Genomic DNA, 26,351 nt, shown 5'->3' with positions numbered 1-26,351 from the left:
GTCCCATCCTCTATGCATGAGTGGGCAGATTGCTGGTGTTGCAGCTCTTTCTCCTCTAGCGCACTAGCAATCATCCCAGGAGATATATATATATATTTCAGCTGGTCTCCTTCCAAAGTAGTGCTCTGATGCATTTTACCCCCTCATGGGTTTTGTCCTAGAGGTCCAATCCTCCATGCATGACGACTGGGCTGGTTGTTGATGTTGCAGATCCTTCTCTTCTAGCACACTACTAATTCGCCCAGTCGACATGTCTTAGAGGATTGGCTTCAGCTGGTCTCCTGCCAAAGCCACACCTTCAACGCGTTTCACCCTCCCATGGGTTTAGTCATAGAGGTCCCATCCTCTATACATGGTGACTGGGCTTATTGCTGGTGTGTGGCTCCGGTCTTCCACAGTCATTTATTGGGTTGGGTAAGTCCTACTGGCACAGTATTGGAGTCACCATGTTGTTGCAAGTCAGTGCTGGGAGCGGCGCTCTTCATTTTTACTCGCCATGCTTCTCCATCGCTGATTTAATCATCTGTGATGTGTGGAGCACATCGGACCGGGACACTGCAAACCCGAAAGTTGGATGTCTATAGCTGCGGATTTTTGAACGAATGTTCTTGTATGAACATTTACATGCAGGGGCGGACTGACCTTTTGGAAACTCGGGCACTGCCTGAGGGCCCGGGGTCAGTAGGGGGCCCCATGAGATGCCCCTAGTATTCCCCCCTTTTTTTTTTTTTTTGTTTGGGTGAGGACACGGGGGCCCCATGATTCTCTATTGCCCGGGGGGCCCCATAAGTTGTCAGTCCGCCCCTGTTTACATGAACATTCATACAATAATTCTTTGTACATTCCATGACTGAGGGAAAGTCTTTCAGAACTTGTTTGCTTCTAACATTTGCATTCGGAATAAAATGTCATCTGCTGAGGGAGAACCACATACACAGATGTATTGTATGTAAGATCGAAACGTGCAAATCCCCAATCCACTGAAGTCAGAGCTGCAAGTATAGAAGAGGATATCATCTCTTGAAAGGCAAATTCAAATGGATGCTGTGCTAGGTGACCATTTGAGATAAATTCATTGCAGAAAATGTTTCCATTCAATTCCTTCACAGCAGTAAAAAATCATCAGAAATGGAAGGAACGTTCTTAGAATGAAACGCTTTGAACACCATCTCACTAGTGTACAGTCCAACTCCTGCAGATTGCTTCCCTCATCGTCTCCTCTGGATCTCCTCCTCCCAGGTCTTCCTCCATTCACCTCCAGATAGAAGTTTTTGTGTTTTTTAGCTCTGGATTTGTTGTACTTATGCCGTTCACTGACTGACCTCTCATCTCTTATTTCCTCAAATAGTGAAAGATGGAAGTGTGGGATACTGCAAAAGTAAGATATTTTTTTTTTTTTTCCCTTTTAATCGTGTCCTTGTTTATTTTCTAATTTCCATTATAGCGCGGCAAAAGAAACCCACATCAGTTTATAGAGCACATTACTAGTCTGATTGTTGGAGAATTCCAGATATGGATTGTGATACATTGTTACTTTGTTCTACATCACTAGATTCCAGCAATACAGGTCTGTGCTTGCAGCCAACAAGGCACCGTGGGGTTTAAATGTGCTCAAAAGTTTGCATCCCCTGGCAGAAATGGTGACATTTTGCATTGATCTTGAAAACAGGACTGATCATGCCAAAGTGTGTGTGTGTGTGTGTTTACATTTTTATAGGGAAAGTTAATCCAGGGAATATCCGATTGCCTCTCGGGGGATCAGGAAGGAACTTTTTCCCTGCAGGAGAAAACTGGATCGTGCTTTGCTGGTTTTTTTGCCTTCCTCTGGATCAACTGTGGGTGTAGGATTATTATATATCTAATTTCGGTATCCACAATAATTATCTGCTTCAAACTGTATAAAACTAGCAAAGTAGCCCAAAAAAGTCACTTTCACCCCTGAAAGTGAACAATTAACCTTTTTTTATGCCAATCTCTATTTAAATCAGACCAAAAAATAGTCTACAAAAAAATTTATATATATATATATAATTTATTACTTTTCCGTGTCCAACTTGCCCCTCCACACAAATCCAGATAAAGTGTGTACCTCAAATACATGGAAAACTAAATAGTGCATTACCTTAACCTCCTCGGCGGTCTGATTATTTCCGATTTTTGGTGCTCAAAGCGGTACCATGGAAATATGTATTTTTTTTTTTATTGTAGGCTGTAATTTTTAGGAATAACTCCCTGAAATCTGTCCAGACAAGAGTCTAGTAAACATCCCGGGGAGGATAAAATTTGAAACACGAAATCATAAATTATAATTTAATAAAAAAATCATAAAAAATAATATAATAAATGTAACTCAATAATATAATCAAACCAAAAACACTGAAATGTGAAATATAGTGCCAAGTTCGCCCATCGCTGAGCTCAGTCGCAGAATCGTTTTCAGTGTCTGATGAGGAATTTCCCCCACCAATCATTATCACTCAATTCTGCAAGTGGTTCTGATTTACTATCGCTGTTCTCTAGCCGGTCTAAAACCGCGTCTGACCTAAAGGGACGCTTTTTGGACGCCATGGACTTTTCTAAGTTTCCAGGCAGAAAGAACAGACAAAATGCAGGCAGGGCGCCGGACAAAGCACTCGGGACAAAATGTAAGTGAAATGGGTTGAAACAGCAATATTTTACTATGAAAAATCGTTTTGAAAAAAATGACTTTTTTTTTAAATTTTCAAATTTCCCGGCGGCGCCCGTACGTCCCGACGTCACAGGGACTGGAACGCAGGAGCCGGATGCCGGCATCTGCCGGAGGAGATGGCCGGGGACGCTGCAGGGGACACATCGCAAGAGCGAAGGACAAGGTAAGTGCTGCAGGGGCTCCCTATGCAGCGCTGCATGGTAAGACCGAGTGTAGCTGGGGGGGGTTACCGCTTTTGGTACTGAAACTCTACCCCGAGCTACACTCGGGAATACCACCAGGGGGGTTAAATAACTGGTATATACTTCACACAAAAAGGTGCCAAAATAAAGCTTCAAATCATGAGCAACACGTGAATCATGAAATCACTCCGTGTACACCATAAATGTGAAAAATCAGTGTACACGCTAAAATAAATAAAAATATTAAGTATATAAATAGTGCACTCTCCGTGAACACTTCTATAGCTGAGAAGCCTACAATTGCCCTCTCAGAGTAATAACGAGCCTTGGTGGAGTACACCCTGGACTCGCTCCAGTGTTGCGGTTGCTTCCTGGACTCGCTCCAGTGTTGCGGTTGCTTCCTGGACTCGCTCCAGTGTTGCGGTTGCTTCCTGGACTCGCTCTAGTGTTGCGGTTGCTTCCCGGACTCGCTCCAGTGTTGCGGTTGCTTCCCGGACTCGCTCCAGTGTTGCGGTTGCTTCCCGGACTCGCTCCAGTGTTGCGGTTGCTTCCCGGACTCGCTCCAGTGTTGCGGTTGCTTCCCGGACTCGCTCCAGTGTTGCGGTTGCTTCCCGGACTCGCTCCAGTGTTGCGGTTGCTTCCCGGACTCGCTCCAGTGTTGCGGTTGCTTCCCGGACTCGCTCCAGTGTTGCGGTTGCTTCCCGGACTCGCTCCAGTGTTGCGGTTGCTTCCCGGACTCGCTCCAGTGTATACAGGTGGAGTTCCACTTTTAGGCAAGCATCTAATGTCTCCTCATAAATAGAAAAGGGAAACCATGTAGTGTGGTATCGAGTATAAACATTTATTTAAATCTTACATGGGGATCTGATCTGTCAGCCGCATATTCCCATGACCTAGCCTGAGAAGCTTCCTGGAACTTTTTTTTTTTTTTTAATGCGATTTCCAATGGTCAAGATGGCTGCTCTGCCACTTCTGGTTTGCTCCGTTACATCAGACGTCACGTCTCCAACGCGTTTCATCACTTCCGGACTTCTTTTGAAGGGATGTGGGATTATTTTATTTTTTTTATGGTTGAACTGGATGGACGTGTGTGTGTTTTTTGTTTGTTTTGTTTTTTTTTCCCCCAGACTATGTTTTTACAATAAATTTTTGGAATTTACATGAAATATAAACACCACCAGCCAATACACAGGTTAGGATTTTTATAACAAAGGGCAAGGGAGCACCCAAAAAGCAAAAATAGAAATGGTGGCAATGGATCACTAGAGGCACTTGAAGGATGGTAGTACAAGCAAGGCTTGGAGTACACTAAATATCACTTGTTGATCCAAGTAGACCAAGGTGTCCACATGTTGATCCAAGTAGACCAAGGTGTCCACATGTTGATCCAAGTAGACCAAGGTGTCCACATGTTGATCCAAGTAGACCAAGGTGTCCACATGTTGATCCAAGTAGACCAAGGTGTCCACATGTTGATCCAAGTAGACCAAGGTGTCCACATGTTGATCCAAGTAGACCAAGGTGTCCACATGTTGATCCAAGTAGACCAAGGTGTCCACATGTTGATCCAAGTAGACCAAGGTGTCCACATGTTGATCCAAGTAGACCAAGGTGTCCACATGTTGATCCAAGTAGACCAAGGTGTCCACATGTTGATCCAAGTAGACCAAGGTGTCCACATGTTGATCCAAGTAGACCAAGGTGTCCACGTTGTCAAAGGCCGAGGCAGAACTGTTCCACGCTGCAATCGTTCTCCCATAGGGAAAATGGGGATTTAACCAGTGTGATAGGTTGGGAGCTAATTGTTGCTTCCAGTCGGGTGTTTGCTGCGAGGCAAACAAGGTGTTTGCCTGGGGTGGCACTTTTCAGGGAGGCAGCGCTAACACCCCCCCCCCCCAATGAAGGGGCACTGGTTGTCCTGCATCATGCAGAGGAGGCTCCAATGGGCACTGGGGCTGGGCAAGGGAGCTGGGGGGGGGGGGGGAGGCAGAATTTGTGTAGCCTGGGGCTGAACAAAACCTAAATACACAATTTTGCCAAGACAAATGGGCAGCTCTACCACCTGCAAGAATTTTGGGGGGCCTCGTAGGCCACGATTACAGAAAACGGCATGCTGTCATTGATGCTATGGGGGGGGGCATGATACACAGGATTACTTGTTGCCATGTTTTGTTCTATGATTGGGCCATTCTGTTATCACCTCCAGTTACAGAATAGTCGGCAAAACACATTTCTTGTGTTTCTTATGGGATTCCTAACTCATGTTTTCTTTACAAATGGTCCATCCTTTATGACCGATTCTTCAAGGGAAGCAAACTTTTCTGCACAACTGTAAAGTGAAGATGTAAGATCCGATCTTCATCGTCACATTGACCTCCAACTATTTCCAGCCTCCTCCTCCTATGACTCTGGACCATCTAAGTTTTGTGACTATCCCAGTCATTTCATTTTTCCTGAAATTCGGGGACACGGAGTCACTACGCCCTGTGAGTAGGTACTGCGGTCACACATTTCAGAGCCCGCCTTCTGAGAGGAGTTTCAGGAGGTGGAGTCAGTACAGGAATCGGCAAGGTACCATGGGATAGATGTTTTTTTTAGAAATTAGAAGCCACAAAGCATGCTGGGAATGCAGGTAGTTGTGGATAGACAGGCAGCACTCACCAGACGAAAGGAGGTGTTCTACGACGTCTTTTTATTGGGTTGTCAGAACTTTTTGTATTTTTATTCCAATGTTAGAAAATGAAAGCGTATGTATGGTATGTGCATACCTGGGGTTACATTGTTCCAGCTTGGGCCAACTATGGACTGTATATATCGTACCTGGGGTTACATTGTTCCAGCTTGGGCCAACTATGGACTGTATATATCGTACCTGGGGTTACATTGTTCCAGCTTGGGCCAACTATGGACTGTATATATCGTACCTGGGGTTACATTGTTCCAGCTTGGGCCAACTATGGACTGTATATATCGTACCTGGGGTTACATTGTTCCAGCTTGGGCCAACTATGGACTGTATATATCGTACCTGGGGTTACATTGTTCCAGCTTGGGCCAACTATGGACTGTATATATCGTACCTGGGGTTACATTGTTCCAGCTTGGGCCAATTATGGACTGTATATATCTCATACCTGTGGAATCCCTCTAGAAGCTGGAAATCCCTGTCCGGGCACCTTTACTCCAGTTATCTCCATCAGTTTCCAGGTCCTGTGCCAAAAGGCTGTCCTGCATTCTGAAGACAGGCGTTCGCTGCCCGGCATGGGCCCTTTTCAGAGATCGCTTTGCATTTTCTTAACGAATGCACAGCATTCTTTGGTTGGATGAGATGGTGAACATAATGTCACCACCCCATCCAATCAGAACACTTTGGATTATTGAGAAAATTCAAAGTAATCTCTGAATGGCAAGCAGCTAACTTCATGTGTCCGACAGCCAGCCACTTGGCCCGAGACCTGGGAGCAAGTGGAGATCACTGTAGTGGCGGTGTCTAATACAAGGATTTCCAGCTTCTAGAGGGATCCCACGGGTATGAGATGTATACATAGTCGTTCCAATCTGGAACAATGTAACCACAGGTATGATATACACTACTTTTTTTTTTTTTTTTTTTTTTTACGCATTGTGCCCTGCAGTAATATCTTTTCCCCACTAGATGCCCCCAGAGAATACCCAGCATCATTTAATCTGACACTGAGGGCATACTGTGAGTACAAAGGTGTCATGTACCCGCCCCCTGAGGAGTTTCCATGACATGCTCCAGTCAGTGTATTGGTGTGATCATTTTATATGTATATTGTGTATTATCATTTATAGGTGACACCGAATACAACACGTTTCATTGGCTGTTTATACATATCTCTCAATGAGACGTACAGCAGTAACACATCATCCTTTCAATACTAGTTTGATTTTTTTTTTATTTCATGACCTTTAAAAATCAGACTTTGATACAATCCTCATACCATGCAATGTTGCACACAGGCAGATCTCATCCTTGTGTCGGTGGTATGTACACAGCTCACACTGTTTCCATTCATTTTATGCAGGAACCTGGAGAAGATTCTGTCTATGGATTTCTGGTAAAAAGGAGGATGGTAAGAAGATGTCACCTTCTTCCATACACTGATCAACAGATAACATGACCACCCACCATAACCCGTCCAGCCATGGACTCCACTAGACCTCTGATGGTATGCTCCGGCACCAAGCTCTCAGGAGCAGATCCCTCAAGTCCTGCAGTTTGGTTCCTCCAATCCTTACACTTGGTATTCTTATTCTGCTTTCAACACGTCAACTTCAGGGACAACATGTTCGCTTACTGCCTAATATATCCCACCCACTTTCAAGTGTCATTGTAATGAGATAATAAATGTTACCTCACCTGTTAGAATGTTACGGCTGATTGGTGTACAAGGGAGGGAGATGAGTTGGACAAAGAAGAATGGAAGAGTGAGAGACAGATGCCTTGCACTGGAGAAAAGCCAAAGCAACAGCATTTTTATTGGTACCATTTTGAGAGCTCAGTCTCGAGGTGGAGGAGAAAACTTTAACTATAAAAATGTTTCTTTGACTATCTTCTGATTTTGCTTTCTGTTTTGGATTTGTATGGATATCTCTTCATGGGTGAGTACCTGGGCACTTGCCTTACAAATACAGGGTGCAGTGGTATCCCTTGGGACTGTATGTCATAATTGTATCATCTGATGGCCTTTGCAGACATTGGTATAGCTTGCATTGCCTATGTATGGGTTTTTAGGAGGTAGTATCCTCAGGTTTTAAAATGGTTTCACCCCCATCCGGCACCTTCATTTTTGCTTTGTGTAGCGGATTGTTAATCCAGGAGCGTATTGCTGCTAATCCTTCAGAGTTTTATACTTAGACCCGTTTACAGTTCAAAAAACTCAGGCCTTTTCCCCTTCCTGATTTTGTTAGCTCATAATGCCTCTGTATGCTCTTAAAGCTTCTGTTCAGTCAGTTGCCTACCTTCATCACAGGGACTTGGTATCCATTGACATAATGGATGCATATTTACACATTCATATCTTCAGAGGTCACCAGGTCTTCAGTGGTTACGTCACTTTTTGCCATGGGTGACAAATACTACAGCCTAGCCTATGCTCTGAGAGCCTTCACAAAAGTCCTTGCACTGGTTCTAGGCCTTCATCTCAGAGATAATTTGGTCTTTGGAAATCTAGCTCTACTGCTACCAGAGTAGACATCTCTGACCTTTTTGGACCTGTGGTAATCACACTGAGAACCTTGGAGAACTTCAGATGGTTCCTGTACACCAAGAATCTCATTCTGTCATCACAATTACATTTAAAGCATTGAATTGATCTTGGACTTTTCATAATCGGACCTCTCTCTCAGATCTGGAAGGCTGAGATCCTTCTTTTTTTTTTTTTTTTTTCCCCCTATCATTCTGTTCAAGGGAAGTATGTTTTTGATGGCTTTCACGCTATGGGGTCAAAGATATGTGGTTCCTTCGACATAACCCCCACACACACACACACACACACACACACACACACACACACACACACACTTTTCTTCCACAATGCTATATACACTTCTGGAGTAGATTACCCCCCCCCCCTCACACTGTCCCGCTTAATTGCTACTTATGGGGCACATCAATGCCATCTTGGCTCCCGACCTGGACAGACCTACCCAACCAAATTTTTTTTCCACTGATCTGGTTTATTGGGCATGGGCAGCAGGATTGGAAGAAGTTTGGAGATAACAACATCCTACCACTCTCTTATTCCTGTTTCTCCACCTCCTATAAACTTCCTCTCATTGACCTGGCTTTGGCTAACGCCACATTGTTGGCAGATGTTCTCACTGCTTCCTACCTATCCAGCTGATTATCAGACCATTGTCCATTGGCCCTGACACTCTGCTCTCTCTCTTCTCATAATGCCTCCATCTGGCAATTGGGACCCCACTTGATCTCCCACCCAACTGTTGAAAATGCTATTCCACCATTGCTAAGTGAGTTTTGGGACAATAATGCTGGGTCATCCTCCAGATGTTACATGGGATGCCTTTTTAAGGCATATACAAGAAGAATACATTTCCTCTATTGCTGTGGTCTGCAAAGCACACACCACTACCACCCACACCCTACAGGAGTCAGTGGAGGCATGTAATACCAAATATACAGCAGATCCCTCTGAACCCAACTTTGACCTCCCCTCCATGGCCAAAAGAAAATTGCACCTTCACTTAGTTGAAATTACCAGATTGGATCTTCTTAATAGCCGGGCTCATGACCTGTCAGCTTTATTGGATCAGTTAGCACTGGGATGGCTCTCAGATGCAGAGTGCAAGACCATTACTCCAGAGGAGGTCTCTACTGCTATTCACTCCTTCCCTTCTGGGCAAGCCCCTGGTCCTGAAAGCCTCCCCATTGACTTCTACAAGACTCATGGTGATATACTCACCCTGTTTTTAGCTTCCCCGTACACACGGTTTCTTAGGGTAAGCTGCCTTCCTCTATTAATCATGCCCATGTGGTGCTAATCTATAAACCCCCTAAGGATCCCGCCTCCTGTAGGCCAATCGCTCTGCTCAACACTGATTTTTTTTTTTTTTTTTTTTTTTTTTTTCTTTTTCTTTTTAAATCCTAACCAAGCTTCTTACCCTGCAGCTGCAACCATTACTACCTACCATTATTGACCTGGACCAAACTGGGTTCATAGAGCCACAGACATAAATATACGCAGACTGTACACAAACATTCATGCTACCTATGCCAATGTGGGTTCTAGGGTGGTGGCCTCCCTAGATCTTGAAGGCCTTTGATACCATTGAATGGCCATTTCTCTGGGAGGTACTTCATAGAATGGGCTTTCCTCTGGTTTTCATTACATGGCTCAAGACTCTTGATGCCAATCCTACTGTTGTGGTCCAATTGGGTGGTGGCCTGTTGGCCACATTCTCTGTCCAGAGGCACTAGGCAAGGTTATCCCCTCTTCAGCTCTTTTCGCCATAGCTGAGGCTCTCTGTACCTCCCCTAACATCAGGGGCCTTTGCATCGGCTAGCTGGAGGAGAGGGTGGCCCTTTACACTGACTACCTCTTTGTTCCTAAATGATTCTGGACTGTCGCTCACCAGGGCCTCCAAATCCTGCACTCATTTGCTCCTGTTACAGGTCTCGGTCAACTGGACAAAATTCCTACTGTTCCCCATTGACCCCCGGACTCCAAACACAGCCCTCCCTTCTGCTTAGCTACAGTGGGTGGGGAGTGTTGGGTATCTGTGAGTTGTGATCTCTTGCCAGGCCTCTGATTTTTCTACCCTTAAATCTTACTCCCATGGTGCAAGATCTTGGGCTTAAACTGAAGGCATGGGAGTCCCTACCTTTTGATCGCTTCTTGGGCACATCAACCTTTTTAAAATCTTTCCAAAAACTCACCTATCTGTTCTGACACTCTCCGCAATGGATCCCCAAATCCTTTTTCGCCTAACTTGACCAACTATTCTCCTCCTTCATTTGAGGCTCCAACACCCCTAAGTACAAACTTTCTACCCTCGCGTGACCCCAGGCTCAATGCGGCTTAGCCTTTCCTGATTGTTCCAAATACTTCTTGGCCACCCAATTGGTTATGGCTGCCTGGTGGCTAAGCCTTAAGCCCCAACAACGCAAGTGTTCTGGAAGCTGCAGTGTTGCGTTCCATGGAGGCTCTGAGGTTCCTTTTTTATATAGAGGGCCCCCTACCCATTGATGCCCTTCATGCTCACCACCCTGCTGGCCTGGCGCGCAATTTTAATATGCAAATACTATCCCAAGCTAGCCGTGTCTGCGAATGCCCAATTATGGCTTAATACCACCCTGCCCCATATTTTCATGTTGCCTGGACAAAACTTTATATAAAAACAATCTCCCAAATTGTCACCGGTTCTAAATTATCCCCTTTTGGCTGCCCTTTCTTCTACTTAAAATGTTCCTGCATCCCTTCTATTTCGATACTTACAGCGCTCCCATGCCATCCATGCTCAATTCCCTCAGTCTACACTGTAGCAAACTTGCTCATCAGATTTGGATGCGGAGGTCCCCTTTTTTCTTTTCTTGTAGTGGAAGCATTCCTCACATTTCCTACCCCCCTGCAGTCCTGAGAGGCAAACGTTATCTCCTGACAGATGGTGTGGGTCAGCCAGGTTAAGCATCCTGAGTCCAGGTGCCAGGCCGTCTGCTGAAGTGTAACCTTTGTCACCCAAAACTGTGTAGGCCCACACATCATAAAATTGACCAGTAATTAATTGAACATTTCCTCAGGTCAACTGTGTGTTTCATATCATGGGGTATGAAGCTGTAGTTTAATTCAGAGTTTCCCACTGACCACTCCCAAAACGTGTAGTCGGAGCCCCCCCTCCCTTTTGAGAGGGACTTTTAAGAAAGACAAGCTAGTTTTGTCAGATCTCCTCAGCTGAACATCCTAACAAAAGGAGATAAAGAAACCGCCTGCTCTGCATCGTGGATCTGCTTGCAAACCAAGGCAAGGGCAAGTAACTTAACCCTGTAATTTCCTTCCTAATTATCTCTTTGCTGGGTGTCTGTCTGTCTGTCTGTCTGTCTGTCCTTTGTAAATATTTTATTGCACCTGTTTGACCCTTTTAGTAATAAATCTCTCTTTCTGAAAGTGTTAAACTGTTTTTAAGCGCTTACCTGCAATTCACAAATTCCTGCCTTTTGAAGAGATGCTACTGTGTTTGTTTACTCCCTGCCCAATTGACCATATTGGACAGGTGACTTTTTTTCAATCATTATAGTGTATATTTGATAATGGGAGTTTCCCAGTCTCCTTTAAAAGTGGTGGTGGCAGTTTTGAAAGGGTTAGTTGCGTAATTAACCCGACCCAGTAACAAGCGCATTCAGGCTGCAGGAACCGATTGTAGTCCATTAGCTGGGCAATCGCTGTGCTGGGTGTGGCCTTGTTACGCGCGTCGCACCGCGGTTTTAGATCGGCCGGTCCTTCGATCACTAGTTTGGTGAGAAGGTCTGGGGCCTGACGCCGTGGGCGTGACGTATTACTGCTAGTCGCGGTCGTTCGATTGTCGCATGTTGGTGGCGGTGACCGTGGATCCGTGACATACACTACGTGTCATCCACTCAGCTCTTGAAGTATTGAGGTCTCATTGCACTGTGAAGCCTACCTCCCATCTATATTCCCACTTATTGAAGGTTTCGCTACCTGTTCTGGAGGTCTTACGTGAGCGATGGTTGCGGGATGTACTGGAATTGGGTAGTGATGACTGGGATGATATTTAGGACCTTCCCTTCCATTCCCTGGTTTCTCTAAGACTGTCTAGTTCAGTTTTACAATGGCACATAGGGCCTATTTATACTCCTTTATAGACTCCATAAAATGAACCCAATGCACTCTCCTGAGTGCTGGCGCTGTGGGTGCACTCCAGGGCATTTTACCCATTTTGTTTTGGCATTACTCAGGTTTGTGGAGAGAGGTTATATCCCTTTTCTAAACTGACCTCTGTTCCCCTACAACCTACCATAGCAGTATGTTTACTGGGATTGATTAGTAATCTCCTACCTACTGCGGCTGGGCCCACCATGATTAGCCTGCTTTCTGTTCTATGCTAGAAAAGGCATTGTGTTGGAAGAAATCTGCTCCTCCATCTTACATTCTGGAAGCGGCTAATTGATGATTTGTCATTTTTTGGGGCAGCCTCTGTGGATAGCCATTTATAAAAAAAATGGCTGAGTATGGTCCAAATGGTTAGTTGAACCTTTCACAACCTGACATTCCGACAACCTGGTAGCTTATTGTACCTCTGAGGCATCACCATATATTCTCCTGGTTCCAAGGATGGTGTACATTATCCAACTGATATTATGACTGGACATTCTACATTCCCTCATATACCCCTCAGGTAATAGTGGTGACCATCCAGGCATCTTGGGTAGCTTTTCAGGTTTTTCTATGTAACCTTTTTCATTTAAGTTTTTTGCTGGATGTGAAGCTCTACATTACTCTGCCCCTGCGAGGGTATAATGTATGTGAACCACTGTTTGCCTTCCCTCCTCCCTTGTCCAAATCCACTTTGAATAACGGACTGTCCTCTACCCATTTCTGTAGTCCGGGTGGACAGCCTTTGTAACCACTTGCATGTATGTCTGCTACAGTATTCATCTATACCTTCATGGAATTTCCAATTAAAATCTTTTTTCTCAGTCCATTGATGGGCACATCTCCCTGATTCTATGCCATCTTCCTCTTTGGCTACTTGATGCACATGAGTTGGGTGTGAGGTGGGAGAAGTTATATCCTCTAGGTCAGTGGTGGGCAACCTTTTTTTTTTCAACTGAGCCAAATCTCGCCAAAACCACGATTGAAGTTTATTTTGAGAGCCACATTATTAAAACTGAAAATACATAGGATGGTACACTGTTTTTAGTTTCAATAAGTTTTTTATAGTAATTAATCGCCCATATAGTAATTCATCGCCCATATAGTAATTCATCCCCCATATAGTAATTCATCCCCCATATAGTAATTCATCCCCCATAGTAATTCATCCCCCATATAGTAATTCATCGCCCATATAGTAATTCATCCCCCATAGTAATTCATCCCCCATATAGTAGCAAGTAGTAAGCCAAGTCCCCCCTGTGTCAATTCACTTACCTTTGCTCCACGCGTTCTTCTCGCCGTGTTGCCGCGCCGTTCCGGTCTTCAGGGCGACTGTGAGAGGAGCCTAGCTCCTCTCATGTTTGTCACGCTGCCCCGCCTACACACATCCTGACAGCCAATCACTGGCTATCAGGATGTGAGTGGCAGCGAGACTGGCCAATCATTGCATTTGAGCGTGCTGCCCTGGCTTTTTTTTTTTTTTTTTTTTTTTTGGATCACGCTCCGCGGGCCGGATTAAAAGGTCCGCCGGGCCGTAGTTTGCCCATTGCTGGGCTAGCTGCAGAGTCCTGACTTTTGGGGCGGCCGCCCGAGAGGAGGGAGGGGAGCGGGCGCCCGGCACACAGAAGAGCCGCATTAAAGTGTGTAAAGAGCCGCATGTGGCTCGCGAGCTGCGGCTTGCCGACCACTGCTCTAGGAGAAGCTGGCCTTCAGTGTCTAGTCTGTTTCTCCTGTAGGCAGGGCCGGTGCTACCACTAGGCAAACTGGGCAGCTGCCAATGGAGCAACCAGGACCATCAATAGTGCAGCACAGCCCGCCATCCTGTAACATTAATTATATCTTCGAGGGGCCCATGAGGTGAGGAGCAGGGGGACTTTTTTAATTTTGGGGGCAGGTAGCTGAAGCAATGCTGATCCGTGGTGGAAGACCGCAGCTGCTCACAGCCTTGAACCTAGGAAACTATTATCCCTTCTTCCACTAAGGGCAGAAGGTGAGGCTGTAGCCCAGCAGCAGGAGGGAGTGCCCAGGTGGCAATGGGAACCCGGTGCCCAGGCGAGCTCACAATTTCTGAGGCACAGACATACATCACCTTCTGTACTGTGTGATGATGATCACATAAGCTCAGTGAGCTGCTTCCTGTTATGTTTGAGGGACATTAAAAATCAACAGCTGAGCCACACTTTTACTGTACCACTCCCCATTACACTGCAAAGTTACTGCACTAGGATGGCAATAGTGGTGGAGTGCTGTATAAAGCACCCCCCTCCCCCCCCTTGCTGCCGTACTATGGTGACAGTGCTTTTGCAGCACTAACCAGAAGCCTCTTGTTGAGTGTCATGTGCCCTGCCATGCTTCCCAGGCTCCACGCTCCCATCAGCGGACCTACATAGTGGGTACCACCGGTAGAAGGGAGGGATATCAGCGAACATGTGTTCACTGATCTCCCCTTCCTGTTAATGACCCGGAAGCAATGAGTTAAATGGGACTTCTGTGTCCTGGTGTCACTAGTTGGAGACTAAGCCGCCTCCTGCAAATTTCAACCAATCCATGAAGAGGTATCCAGCCAATTAAGTGCTGTACTGTGTGCAGCATCACTTCTTCCCTGCTCCCTAGTCAGTCTCCACACAAAGCCAACATAGGCAATGATTTATTTTTGCAAGGGGTGGGTGCAAGTAGCTGGTCTTGCCTAGGGTGCAAAATAGTCCACTGACCCTGCCTGTAGGAATCAATGTCACCCTAAGTTGCTTAATACCATCAAGCTGTGTCCAAATTTTTATTTTTTTCCAGTTCGTTTTTGTAGAAATCGGGGATAAGGTTTGGGCCGCTTCTCGGCCTTTTGGCTAAGATCAAGTGTAGTATCTGTTCTTATCAATGTCCAGCGGGGGTGCTCCATGGTCATTCTAGCTTTGCGGGATGACCGGTTGTATAGTACCCCTGCTGGTATGATGGGGGTCCTAATGGCTATTACAGGGGGAACAGAACCCGGGATGCCCACACGTAGCTGGGGCCTGGAAGTAATTCCCCTTTGGAACGTCAGAGGGACCCAGTTCCTCCTGATTTGAATGGTCTACCTTGGTCTGGCCAGGGGTCGGGAAGGCAGAAAGTCCGCAAACACAGTGCCCCCTGAGTAGTTGCCTCAGGGGTGCTCTGAGTAGCACTTGGGTGTGGGACCCCACGTTGCGAAAGAGCACAAGGTCACAGAGTTTAAACACTTTTTGCACTGCGCCTCTAGGACCGGGCCTTTTGGCTAAGTTCTGGGCAATTTTTGTTACAGGCCTCAGGGCCTGGTCAGTGCACAATTTGGCACGACCACTTTTTTATTTTCTATTTAATTTATTTTTCTCCCACTGTTTCACTTTCACTCTTATGTGTGTTTTCCTCACAGGATGGAGGGTGTGGGTCCGCGGGCCTGCCCTGAAGTCTAGGGGGAGGATGTGTGGCCTTTTGGTTCCTTCCTCCCCTGTCCCTGGGGGGTTTTCTCTTCGGGAGAGCCCCCTGACCAAGTACTGAGTGTCCGGCTTCGGCTGGGCACAAGGAACGGTGGTCCACCAGGCCTTTTGGCCAGGAGGACCAAATGGGAACCTTGTCCCTGTCAGGAGCTTCGTGCCTCGGGGGATCAGGGTAGTGGTCCATCCCCTTCGGGGGGGGGAAGGACAAAGCACACCCCTAAGTGCACTTTTTGTGTTGTGTTTTGCACTTGCACTTTTTTGTGAACACTTGCGGGTTTTTCGTTTTTCGCACATTTGCGAACTTAAAAAAGAAAAAAAAAAAGTAAGCTCAACCCAAGCTGTTTGCTGAACAGGAGAACTAAATGGTCAGATTTGGCCAGTTCATCTACCACAGTTCCCACCACCCACAGTCCTCACATTGTACTCAAGCAAGTGGGCCCCCAAGTGAAATCATTGACAGTCTATGGCTATGATCAGATCATCAGTGATGTCAGCCAGGTTTCTGGGCACCAAGGTTTACAATCCTGAAGGGTCAGGGAACTGTCAGTTGTAGTGAAATGAGTGGGAGAGGAGCAAGTACCCCCCCCCCCCCCCCCCTTCTTTTTTTTTTTTTTTTTTTTTTTTTTTTTTTTTCCCATGTGTGGTGGGGGGGGGGGGAGCTACAGATTCTGATTACCCTCACATCCAATGCAATTTTTTTTTTTTTTATAAACCGACCCCTATGTGGATGATTTACTAAATGGTATCTCTGGTGAAAACAAGAAGCTCCCCTTGCAGTGGGACGGCCACGACACTTCAAGGGTTAAATGCTCTATGCCTAGACTGTATTGGGGACTTGGTGACCTTGTACCTCGCTCCCCCACTGGTGGGCGCTTAAATCCTCACCCTGATTTTTCCAGCTTGTGGGTGGTCCCTCCACATTCTCACATACAACGCAGGGTTAATGGTCTTGTATTTGATGTCAAATGCCAGAGCGTGAGGGAGAAGAGACCGCCAGACCTGGACCTTTCAGAGTGGAGGATCAGGTAAGCAAAAGTTCCTGGTAAGTCACCCTCAGCTTAAATCGGCATTCACCTCCTGCAGTACCGGGGGCAGCCTCACAGCAAGGGGGGTGTCTCTGCAGAGTTCAGCTTTTAAGGGGATATTCGTGAATAAGGGAAACCTGGGATTGGACACCCAATCATGGCAAAGGAAATAAAAAAGGAGGGAAATTTGTCTTAATATTTAATTGATATGAACAACTTGTGTAATCTGCTTAGTTGATGAATGGATACAAGGAAGGAAGGAAGGATTAAGGGGTGAATGGATACAAAGATGGACAGATGAATGGAAGGATGCATACAAAGATGGATGGGGTGAATGGATGCAATGATGGAAGGATGAATGGATATAAAGATGGAAGGATGGATGGCGCGAATGGATGCAAAGATGGACAGATGAATGGATACAAAGTTGGACACTGCAGATTGGTAGATCACTAACTAAATGGTAATCTGCAATAACTGTCAATTATTTTGCTACATTTTGTGTACTCTTCAATATTGTCCTTCATCCTGTAAATGTTATCTGTGTTTCACTTTACAGAAGTGCCATTTGTACCGATATATCCGCCATTTCCACGCCGAGGTATGTACTGCTGGGGGGGGGGGGGGGGGATCGACGACTCAGTGAATGGAATAAAACATGCGACTATTTGTGTGAATGGAGTTGTGTGGATTTCCCACGGCTTAACTATCGACAGATAACAGAGCAATCCCAGCACAGCGCTACCTCAGGGCAGGTATATGGGGGATGGGGTGTAATTCTAGAGAACCAATAAAAAGCATCAGATCCTCCAACCCAAATCACAGAAAAATGATTTTCACTGGTATTTTGGTATTCCTGAGCACACGTGAAGCCTTTGGTTAATAGAAGTGTACCTTGATTACTTTTTTTTTTTTTTTTTTTTTTTAAGCCAACAAATGTGCAAAGATGCAATTTTAGTATAACTAGTGTTAGTTTAGGACATGGGACTGGCTTCACACATCCCCGAAAAATGTTGTCATAGTGCCCATTTGTAGCACGTTCAGTCCTTCTGTCCCCCTGCTGCATCCCCTCCTACCCCACAGCAATTCTGTTCTAATTATTCAAAGCCGGAATTGCTGTGTAAATGCAGAAGCTCTAGAGCAGTGGTTCTTAACCTTTTTGGAGGTACTGAACCCCACCAGTTTCATATGCGCATTCACCGAACCCTTCTTAATTGGAAAAATAAAATATGATTTTTAAAATTCAAAACATAGGTATATATTTATACATAGGTGCACAAAATGAACAAAACCATTAAAACATGATTTTCACACAAAAACAAAATAATGAATATTTACCGCAAATCAGTGCGACTTCTGCTGTTGTCTTTCAGAGGCCAGTTCAGAAATGCGCGGCATTACCTTGGCAAGTGCCACTCTCATGTCATTTTCGTAACAAAGTCTGTTCCTTTTCTTCGTCTTTATGTCCAGCATCCTCAAAGGATTGCTCGCAAAGATATGTTGTAACAAACGGTATGAAAATTCATCCCCCATGTAGTAATTCATCCCCCATGTAGTAATTCATCCCCCATATAGTAATTCATCCCCCCCATAGTAATTCATCCCCCCCATAGTAATTCATCCCCCCCATAGTAATTCATCCCCCCCATAGTAATTCATCCCCCCCATAGTAATTCATCCCCCATGTAGTAATTCATCCCCCATATAGTAATTCATCCCCCATGTAGTAATTCCTTCCCCCATGTAGTAATTCCATCCCCCCCATGTAGTAATTCCATCCCCCCCATGTAGTAATTCCATCCCCCCCATGTAGTAATTCCATCCCCCCCATGTAGTAATTCCATCCCCCCCATGTAGTAATTCCATCCCCCCCATGTAGTAATTCCATCCCCCCCATGTAGTAATTCCATCCCCCCCATGTAGTAATTCCATCCCCCCCATGTAGTAATTCCATCCCCCCCATGTAGTAATTCCATCCCCCCCATGTAGTAATTCCATCCCCCCCATGTAGTAATTCCATCCCCCCCATGTAGTAATTCCATCCCCCCCATGTAGTAATTCCATCCCCCCCATGTAGTAATTCCATCCCCCCCATGTAGTAATTCCATCCCCCCATGTAGTAATTCCATCCCCCCATGTAGTAATTCCATCCCCCCATGTAGTAATTCATCCCCCATATTAAGTCCCCAAGTCCCCCCTGTGTCAATTCACTTACCTTTGCTCCGCGTGTTCCTCTCGCTGTATTCCCGCGCCGTTCCGGTCTTCAGGGCGAACTGAGAGGAGCCTAGCTCCTCTCTCGTTCGTCACGCTGCCCCGCCTACACACATCCTGACAGCCAATCACTGGCTATCAGGATGTGAGTGGCAGCGAGACTGGCCAATCATTGCATTTGAGTCCCTGCCGCCCGAGAGGAGGGAGGGGAGCGGGCGCCCGGCACACAAGAGCCGCGGCTTGCCGACCACTGGGCATGTCATCACAAATCATATGAGTCGGGTGTGGGTCACCTCCGCCGAACCCCCGAGACTGACTCACCGAACCCCTGGGGTTCGATCGAACCCAGGTTAAGAACCACTGCTCTAGAGGTTGTTAGCTGCAGAAGATAAATACTAACAAATACTTTGTATCTCTGGGAGAGAAAGATGCAAAGTAACATTTGTATCTCTCTAGCTCCCATCTGATCAATATTTATAAAAGTAACGTTTATAAATTTTCACACATGGTAGAGAGGTAAAAAGTATGTTTTGGTTTTTGGTTTTGTTTGGTTTTGTTTGGTTTGTTTTTAATAAACATCGATCAGATGGGAGATTGATTAGACAGGAGATGGAGAGATACAAAGTATCTGTAAACCTCAATGTTTACAATGTTACTTTGTATCTCTCTAGCTCCCATCTGATCGATATTTATAACCAAAGTAACATTGTTTGTAAACATTAAGGTTTACAAATACTTTGTATCTCTCCATCTCCTGTCTAATCAATCTCCCAAGTATTTGTAAACCTCAAGATTAGAGATGAGCGAAGTATTCAAAAATTCAATTCGGCCGATTGCGGCGAATTCGTGGAAAAATTTTGATTCGAGTCGAATATATTCGCTGCGAATTTAACTTATAAAAAGGGTGTTTCTAGGCTTCAGAGAGCCTTTATATTAGTGCAGAACACTGTACCTTTAATTTAAATGCCCTTGGAGTCTGCTGGGGAAGAGAAATAATACTGTCAGTCAGTATGACATGCAGATGAGTGCCGTCGATCTTAGAATCACCGCACACTTCACTCATTTGGGCAGTCACGGGGCCAAAACCAGAGTGTGGAGCCACAGTGTGGCGGTGGAGGCAGCAGCAATGGGAGGCCGTACAGGGACCCATGACACACTCTGGACCTGGCAGCAGCATGAGGAGGCGGTACAGGGGCCCATGACAGATTACAGGCCTGGCAGCAGCATGAGGAGTCGGTACGGGGGCCCATGACACACTCTGGACCTGGCGGCAGCAGCATGAGGAGGCAGTACAGGGGCGCATGACAGATTACGAGCCTGGCAGCAGCAACTTGGACAGGAGGACATTCAGCTTCTGCACCGTCGGGTGCGTGCTCGCAAACTGTTGTCTCTTGGAAACGGATTCCAAGAAAGACTGCTGACGGAATCCGTGAAGAGGAGTAGCAGGAGAAGGAGCATCTGAACGAGTGGAATATGCCAACAAGCGACAACAGGGGCCCATGACAGATTACGGGTCTGGTAGCAGCATGAGGAGGCGGTATAGGGGCCCATGGCAGATTAGGGGCCTGGCAGCAGCTATGGGAGGCCCGTAATCTGCCAGCACCCTATGACAAAAAATGGAACCCACCAGCAGTGTGAGGAGACCTGAAAGTGGCACATGGCAGAGTGTGGCGATGGAGACAGCAGCAATGGGAGGCCGTACAGGGACCCATGAGAGACTCTGGACCTGGCAGCAGCAGGAGGAGGCGGTACAGGGGCCCATGGCAGATTAGGGGCCTGGCAGCAGCTATGGGAGGCCCGTAATCTGCCAGCACCCTATGACAAAAAATGGAACACACCAGCAGTGTGTGAGGAGACCTGAAAGTGGCACATGGCAGAGTGTGGCGATGGAGACAACCCACCGACTGTTTTGCTCGCTGCCAAGCTGCCACCCTCTTCTCCTGATGATGCGGAAGCAATAGCCTGATGACGACGAGGCTGCCAAGTGCGATCAGCCTCATCATCATCAATTAGGGTCTCCGCCTCACTACTAGCCCCCTCGGCTGCGTGTGGGTCAGGAGACAGACCTGTCTCTAGACCGGCTACCGAGCCACTCTCCTCGCCACTACTTCTTCGCCTGGCTGCTGAAGAGGCGGATGTCTCCCCCCGTTCCTGACCGCCCTCTGTTAGCTCTTCCTCACTGTACTGGATGACACCGGGAGCACTAGCCTCTGGCTGCGAATAGTGCTGCCTCGACCCCTTCCTCTGCTGCCACGTCTGCTCGCTCCTAAAACATTGCCTCCTCTGCCACTCCTCTGCATGTTGTCTGACATACTCTTTAATTAAACGATTCTGTGTCCCTGAGTAACGTTTCTGTGTCCCTGAGTAACGTTTCTGTGTCCCTGAGTAACGTTTCTGTGGCCCTAACTAACGTTTCTGTGGCCCTAACTCTTTCCCTGAATACAGCCAGGTCTGCCTCTGTTGAATGACTGGAGGCAAATGGAGAATTCTAAAATGGCCGCCATTTATAGCTCGACCATTACACAGTGCTGGCTGGCTGGCTGCTGATTGGCTAATGCGATCACATGTCATGAATGAATGCATTATGGGTCTGCGCGCCTTCCCAGACATCCCCGCTCCGTCGCCGCACATGTCGCCGCTACTTTAGGAAAAATTTCGATTCGCGCATCCGAAGTCTGCTTATTTTCGGATTCGAAATTTTCCTAATATTCGAAACGAATTCCACTTCGCCAACTTCGATTCGCTCATCTCTACTCAAGATAATAATAAAAATGTGATAAATATACAAATCACAAAGAGCGCAAACCAAATCACACAACTAAATATAACCACCACCAAATAAGTGCATATTAACCCCTCCCCCTCCTGAGGATTTACCCCCCTTAATGACCACGCCTCTTTTTGCTACTCGGCGCTGCACTAATTCAACTGATAATTGCGCGGTCATGCAACGCTGCACCCAAATGGAATTTACGTCCTTTTTTTCACACAAATAGAGCTTTCTTTCGGTGTAATTTGATCAGCTGTGCGCTTTTTATTTTTCACACTATAAACAAAAAAAGGCCAAAAACTTTGAAGAAAAACAATATTTTTTTTACTTTCAGCTATAAAAAAATATATAGTAAACTCAAAGTTGGTTATAAATTTAGGCCAAAATGTATTCTGCTCCATGTTTTTGGTTAAAAAAAATCCCAATAAGTGTATATTGATTGCTTTGTGTGAAGTTATAGCGTCTACAAACTATGGTATAAATACTGCAATTTACGCCATTTTTTTGCTATACAGAGCTGCGCTAATTTAACGGACAATTGCGCGGTCATGCAATACGGTATATAAATGAAATTTACATCCTTTTTTTTTTTTTTTTTTTTCCCACAAATTGAGCTTTCTTTCGGTGGTATTTGATCGCCTGTGCGGTTTTTGTTTTGCGCTATTAAAAAAAAAAAAGGCTGACAATTTTGACAAAAAAAAACAATATTTTGGACTTTTTGCTATAAATCATGTCCAGTAAAAAAAAAGCAATCAAATTTAGTCATAAATTTCTGCCAAAATGCATTCTGTGACATGTCTTTGCTAAAAAAACCAAATACGTGTAAATTAATTGGTTTACGTGAAAGTTATAGCGTTTACAAATGGCGGCAAAGATACTGGGATTTTTAATTTTTATTTATACTAATAATGGCGCCGATCAGCGACATATGGCGGCGACCAGCGACTTATGGCAGGACTGCGGGACAGCGGCGGACATTTTGACACGGGGGGGAACTGACTTGGGGTCACTGACATCCCCAGTGACACCAATACAGTGATCAGTGGAAAAAAAACCACTGAAACTGTACTAATGTCACTGGGGAGGAAGGGGTTAACATTTTTAGAATTTGCAGTGCAAGGGGAGTGCTTTACTAGGGGGTGGGGGTGTGTACTGGATGGGGGGGGGGAGCTGATCGAGGGAGAGAAACTCTGCAGCTTCTCACAAGCTGTCAGAGAACTGACACAGAACAGGGCTGTGTGTAAACAATGCAGCCCTGCTCTGTGTCAGCGATCACCGGCAATCGCGGGGAAAAGGCCCGTAAAAACCGGCCGTGACCCGTCTGCTGACACCCGCGGGCCAGGTAGGGCGGGCGCACGCCTTGCGCGTGCCCCCTACCTGTTTTGAAGGCAGCCGTTTTAAAACGTGCTTTTGCCTACGAGCGCCGCCCTGCCACCGTTTATATGCGGTGGCTGGGCGGCAAGTGGTTAATAGTTCAAACAAAAAATAAATAGGGAATCTCAATATAGTCCATTCAGAAAAGTCCATATAAACATGATCCTCAGTAAATGAAGTAATGAGATCCTCCTTCACAAACGGAGGATCATATTTATATGGACTTTTCTGAATGGACTATATTGAGATTCCCTATTTTTTGTTTGAACTATTAATATGCACTTATTTGGTGGTTATATTTAGTTGTGCGATTTGGTTTGCGCTATTATTTGTGATTTGTATATTTATCACATTTTTATTATCTTGAGGTTTACAAATACTTGGGAGATTGATTAGCCAGGAGATGGAGAGATACAAAGTATTTGTAAACCTCAATGTTTACCAACAATGTTACTTTGTATCTCTCTAGCTCCCATCTGATCGATCTTTATAACCAAAGTAACATTGTTTGTAAACATTGAGGTTTACAGATGCTTTGTATCTCTCCATCTCCTGTCTAATCAATCTCCCATTTGATTGATGTTTATAAATTTTCACACTTCGTAGAGAGGTACAAAGTAATTTTTTTTTTTTTTTTTTTATAAACGTTACTTTGTATCTCTCATGTGTGAACAAGGTTTATACACTGTCAAAAAAGGTAGGTGTGTTTTTTTTTTTTTTTTTTTTTTTTCCCCCTTAACTCCCCCCTTAACTCCAGATGTTTTGACAGTCAGGAATTGTGGGAAGGTGTGAAGAGGGGGTGGGGGAAAGCCAATAGGAGGAGTTTTATTAGAGGGGTGTGGCATTCCCAGTGTCCACAGCCAGTTCTTGTACAGAACCGAGAAGTCCTCTTAGATCGGCATATAGTCGAAGCAACTTCACAAGTTATAATGAAACTTTTTAAATGACAATTGATCGTAGTAACCTCCTTATTAACTGGTAATTTATTATAATTGGCCATAATTAACATATTCCTTCCCTTAGGTCATATTTCATAGCCAAGTTTGTTTTTTTTTTTTTTTCAGTTTCTTTTTGTAAGTAAACATTTTGTTTGTCTTGTTTGTAATGTTGGTCTACAGTTCGGATATAAGCTCATGTTAGAGATTTGTTCCAGACTTCTGTTTCAGGCCATTTGGCCATCACCCGTGCCGTGTATGGAGATCTCGGCTTCTCTGGCTTCTGGACACAATGGTACAACCATGCAGGTCATGGAGGGATAAAAGGAACCCAAGTCCCCCACCGATGACCAACTGGAAGCTTTGTGACTTTGTATGAGGACCATTTCAAGCTGGATATTGATCTGCTTAGATTTTGCCTTCCCTGGTTCCTCCCACCCTGTCTGATGTAGAAGAGGCTGAAAATATCATTTGTCAGAAGCCATGGCACGGAGGATTACTCCGCCTCCTTGCGAAAATTTGTAAACGGTCTGCTCTCTGTCCCCAGACCCTTCTGTTTAATAGTCTGGGCCCAGGGAACTTTTATTTAATCACTGGAAGCCATGGCTCCTGGGAGTACTGTGCATGTGCTCACAGGTACATGACCCCTCCCCCCACCTTGAGGCTCCTTGCTGTACTATTGGGGCCCAGTATAGGATGGCCATCTCTACTTCCCTATTAGCAGCCCTGCTGTTGACCACTGAAAAGCCAAGGCAGAGGGTCCCCTCCAGATAAAACTCTGGAATTACAGGAACCTGACTGATAAATATATTGGGAGAGATGAAAAAAGTGTTTCCAAATGACGTAAAATGAGTATCTCCAGAGACTAATATCAGACATATGTACTATTACTTGTGTAAATACCATTTTACAACAGTTATAAAGAAAATGACCAAGAAATGTGAAGAACAGAAAAATTGCCTCCATTCAGATACCTTTTCAGTCCTCTAGGATGGAAATGGCCAAGAAATGTGAACAGTAAAGAAATTGCCTCCATTCAGATACCTTTTCGGTCCTACTAGGATGGAAATGAGCAATACTTGTTTAGGGACCCTTCTTGGGAGGGGTGGTCTCAACATACACTATACAAGGTTTTTTTTTTTTTTTTTAGACCAAGCCTTCCAAACAGACCAAAATGTCTCCCGATTTTTGGAATTTTTGATAAACTCCTTCAAATTGGATTTGTGAGTTTAAGTTGTGCAGAAGTTTAAGCTCAGGAGGGGTTTTCTTTCTTTCCAATTGTCTTTCTGGCAGCAATTATGCGTTGTATGATGGGGGAATCACTGTGGGGCTCGAGCTCAGTATTTGTTAATATTAGGGAGAGATCTGGATCTGGCTGGATTGTAAAGTTCGTCACCTGAGAATATGAAAGAGAACATCAACCCAGAAAAGAGAGAGTTTGGGGAAAGTCCACCAAATCTGGAAAAGCTTTCCAGTGGGTGCCACCAACATGCTGAGAAGGAAGTAGGGAAGACTTTTGAATGGCAGAAGGTGGTGTGATATTACTGGTGTGCTAGTTTTGAAAGGATTCCCAATGTGGCAATGTGTTACGCAAGTTTGAATTTGTTACGGTAATTTGTGTAGCTTTGCTCTGTCGAAGGATGAAAAGTTTGCAAAAGATTCTGTTCCCACGTCTGCATAGAAAACTTTATTTATTTATTTTTTTTGTTCATCAGTATAGAGTAGCTTAAAATTCAGTAGCGGGAGACCGCTTTGGCATGTTTCTGTGTCTTGTAGTATAAAATGCCGTGGGATGAGGCAGGGGTGGCATGTGGACTGACTGCCCTCCATTTTGCAGCCACTGAATGTCTCTCTGTGGGAAGGAAAGGTGCAGAAGCAGGCATGCAGGTGGGATGGGTTCCACTACAAGCCCCCCCACTGCCCCTTCTATCTGTGTACAGGCAGGCTGCACAGGCTCCCTGGGGCCAGGTCACAATCGTGACCCCTGTATGTAGGCTCCTGCCTGGAGTAGAAGGTAGTAGAATCTCCAATATTGGAACAGTGTAGGGCCCTGGTGCCCAACGTGTGCTTTCGGGGCCACATGAAGTCCTCCAAATTTTTTTTTTTTTTTTTGTGTGGCCCTTGGGGAATGTGCAGGTACTAATCTGTGTTTCCCTGTTAAAGCAATGATTTCATAGTCTTTGAACATCTCTTGTATCATGTCTGCAGTCTGACTTTTTACTGTTATGTCATTGATGTTTCACTTTTCGGTGTCTGCTGTCTGACATTGAATAGGCACAGAATGTTTTGTGCACCCTTTGGTGGTGATGAGGGTTGCACGTGAGGCCTGTCATATCAAA

The 26,351-nt window shown here is 45.4% G+C and overlaps 2 pseudogenes; both read left to right on the top strand.

Moving 5' to 3' along the window:
* LOC149449557 (cytosolic phospholipase A2 gamma-like) overlaps window positions 1-26,351 on the top strand; it is a 98,504-nt pseudogene that overhangs the window by 33,576 nt on the left and 38,577 nt on the right.
* On the top strand, window positions 15,069-15,185 carry LOC149449558 (U2 spliceosomal RNA; annotated as a pseudogene).

The sequence above is a fragment of the Staurois parvus genome, unplaced genomic scaffold (assembly GCF_062004578.1).
Source record: "Staurois parvus isolate SC_StPar_1 unplaced genomic scaffold, SC_StPar_1.0 ptg000612l, whole genome shotgun sequence".
NCBI classification, from domain to species: Eukaryota; Metazoa; Chordata; class Amphibia; order Anura; family Ranidae; genus Staurois; species Staurois parvus.
Note: the sequence above shows the minus strand (reverse complement) of the source record. Positions and strands in the feature narration are given on the sequence as shown.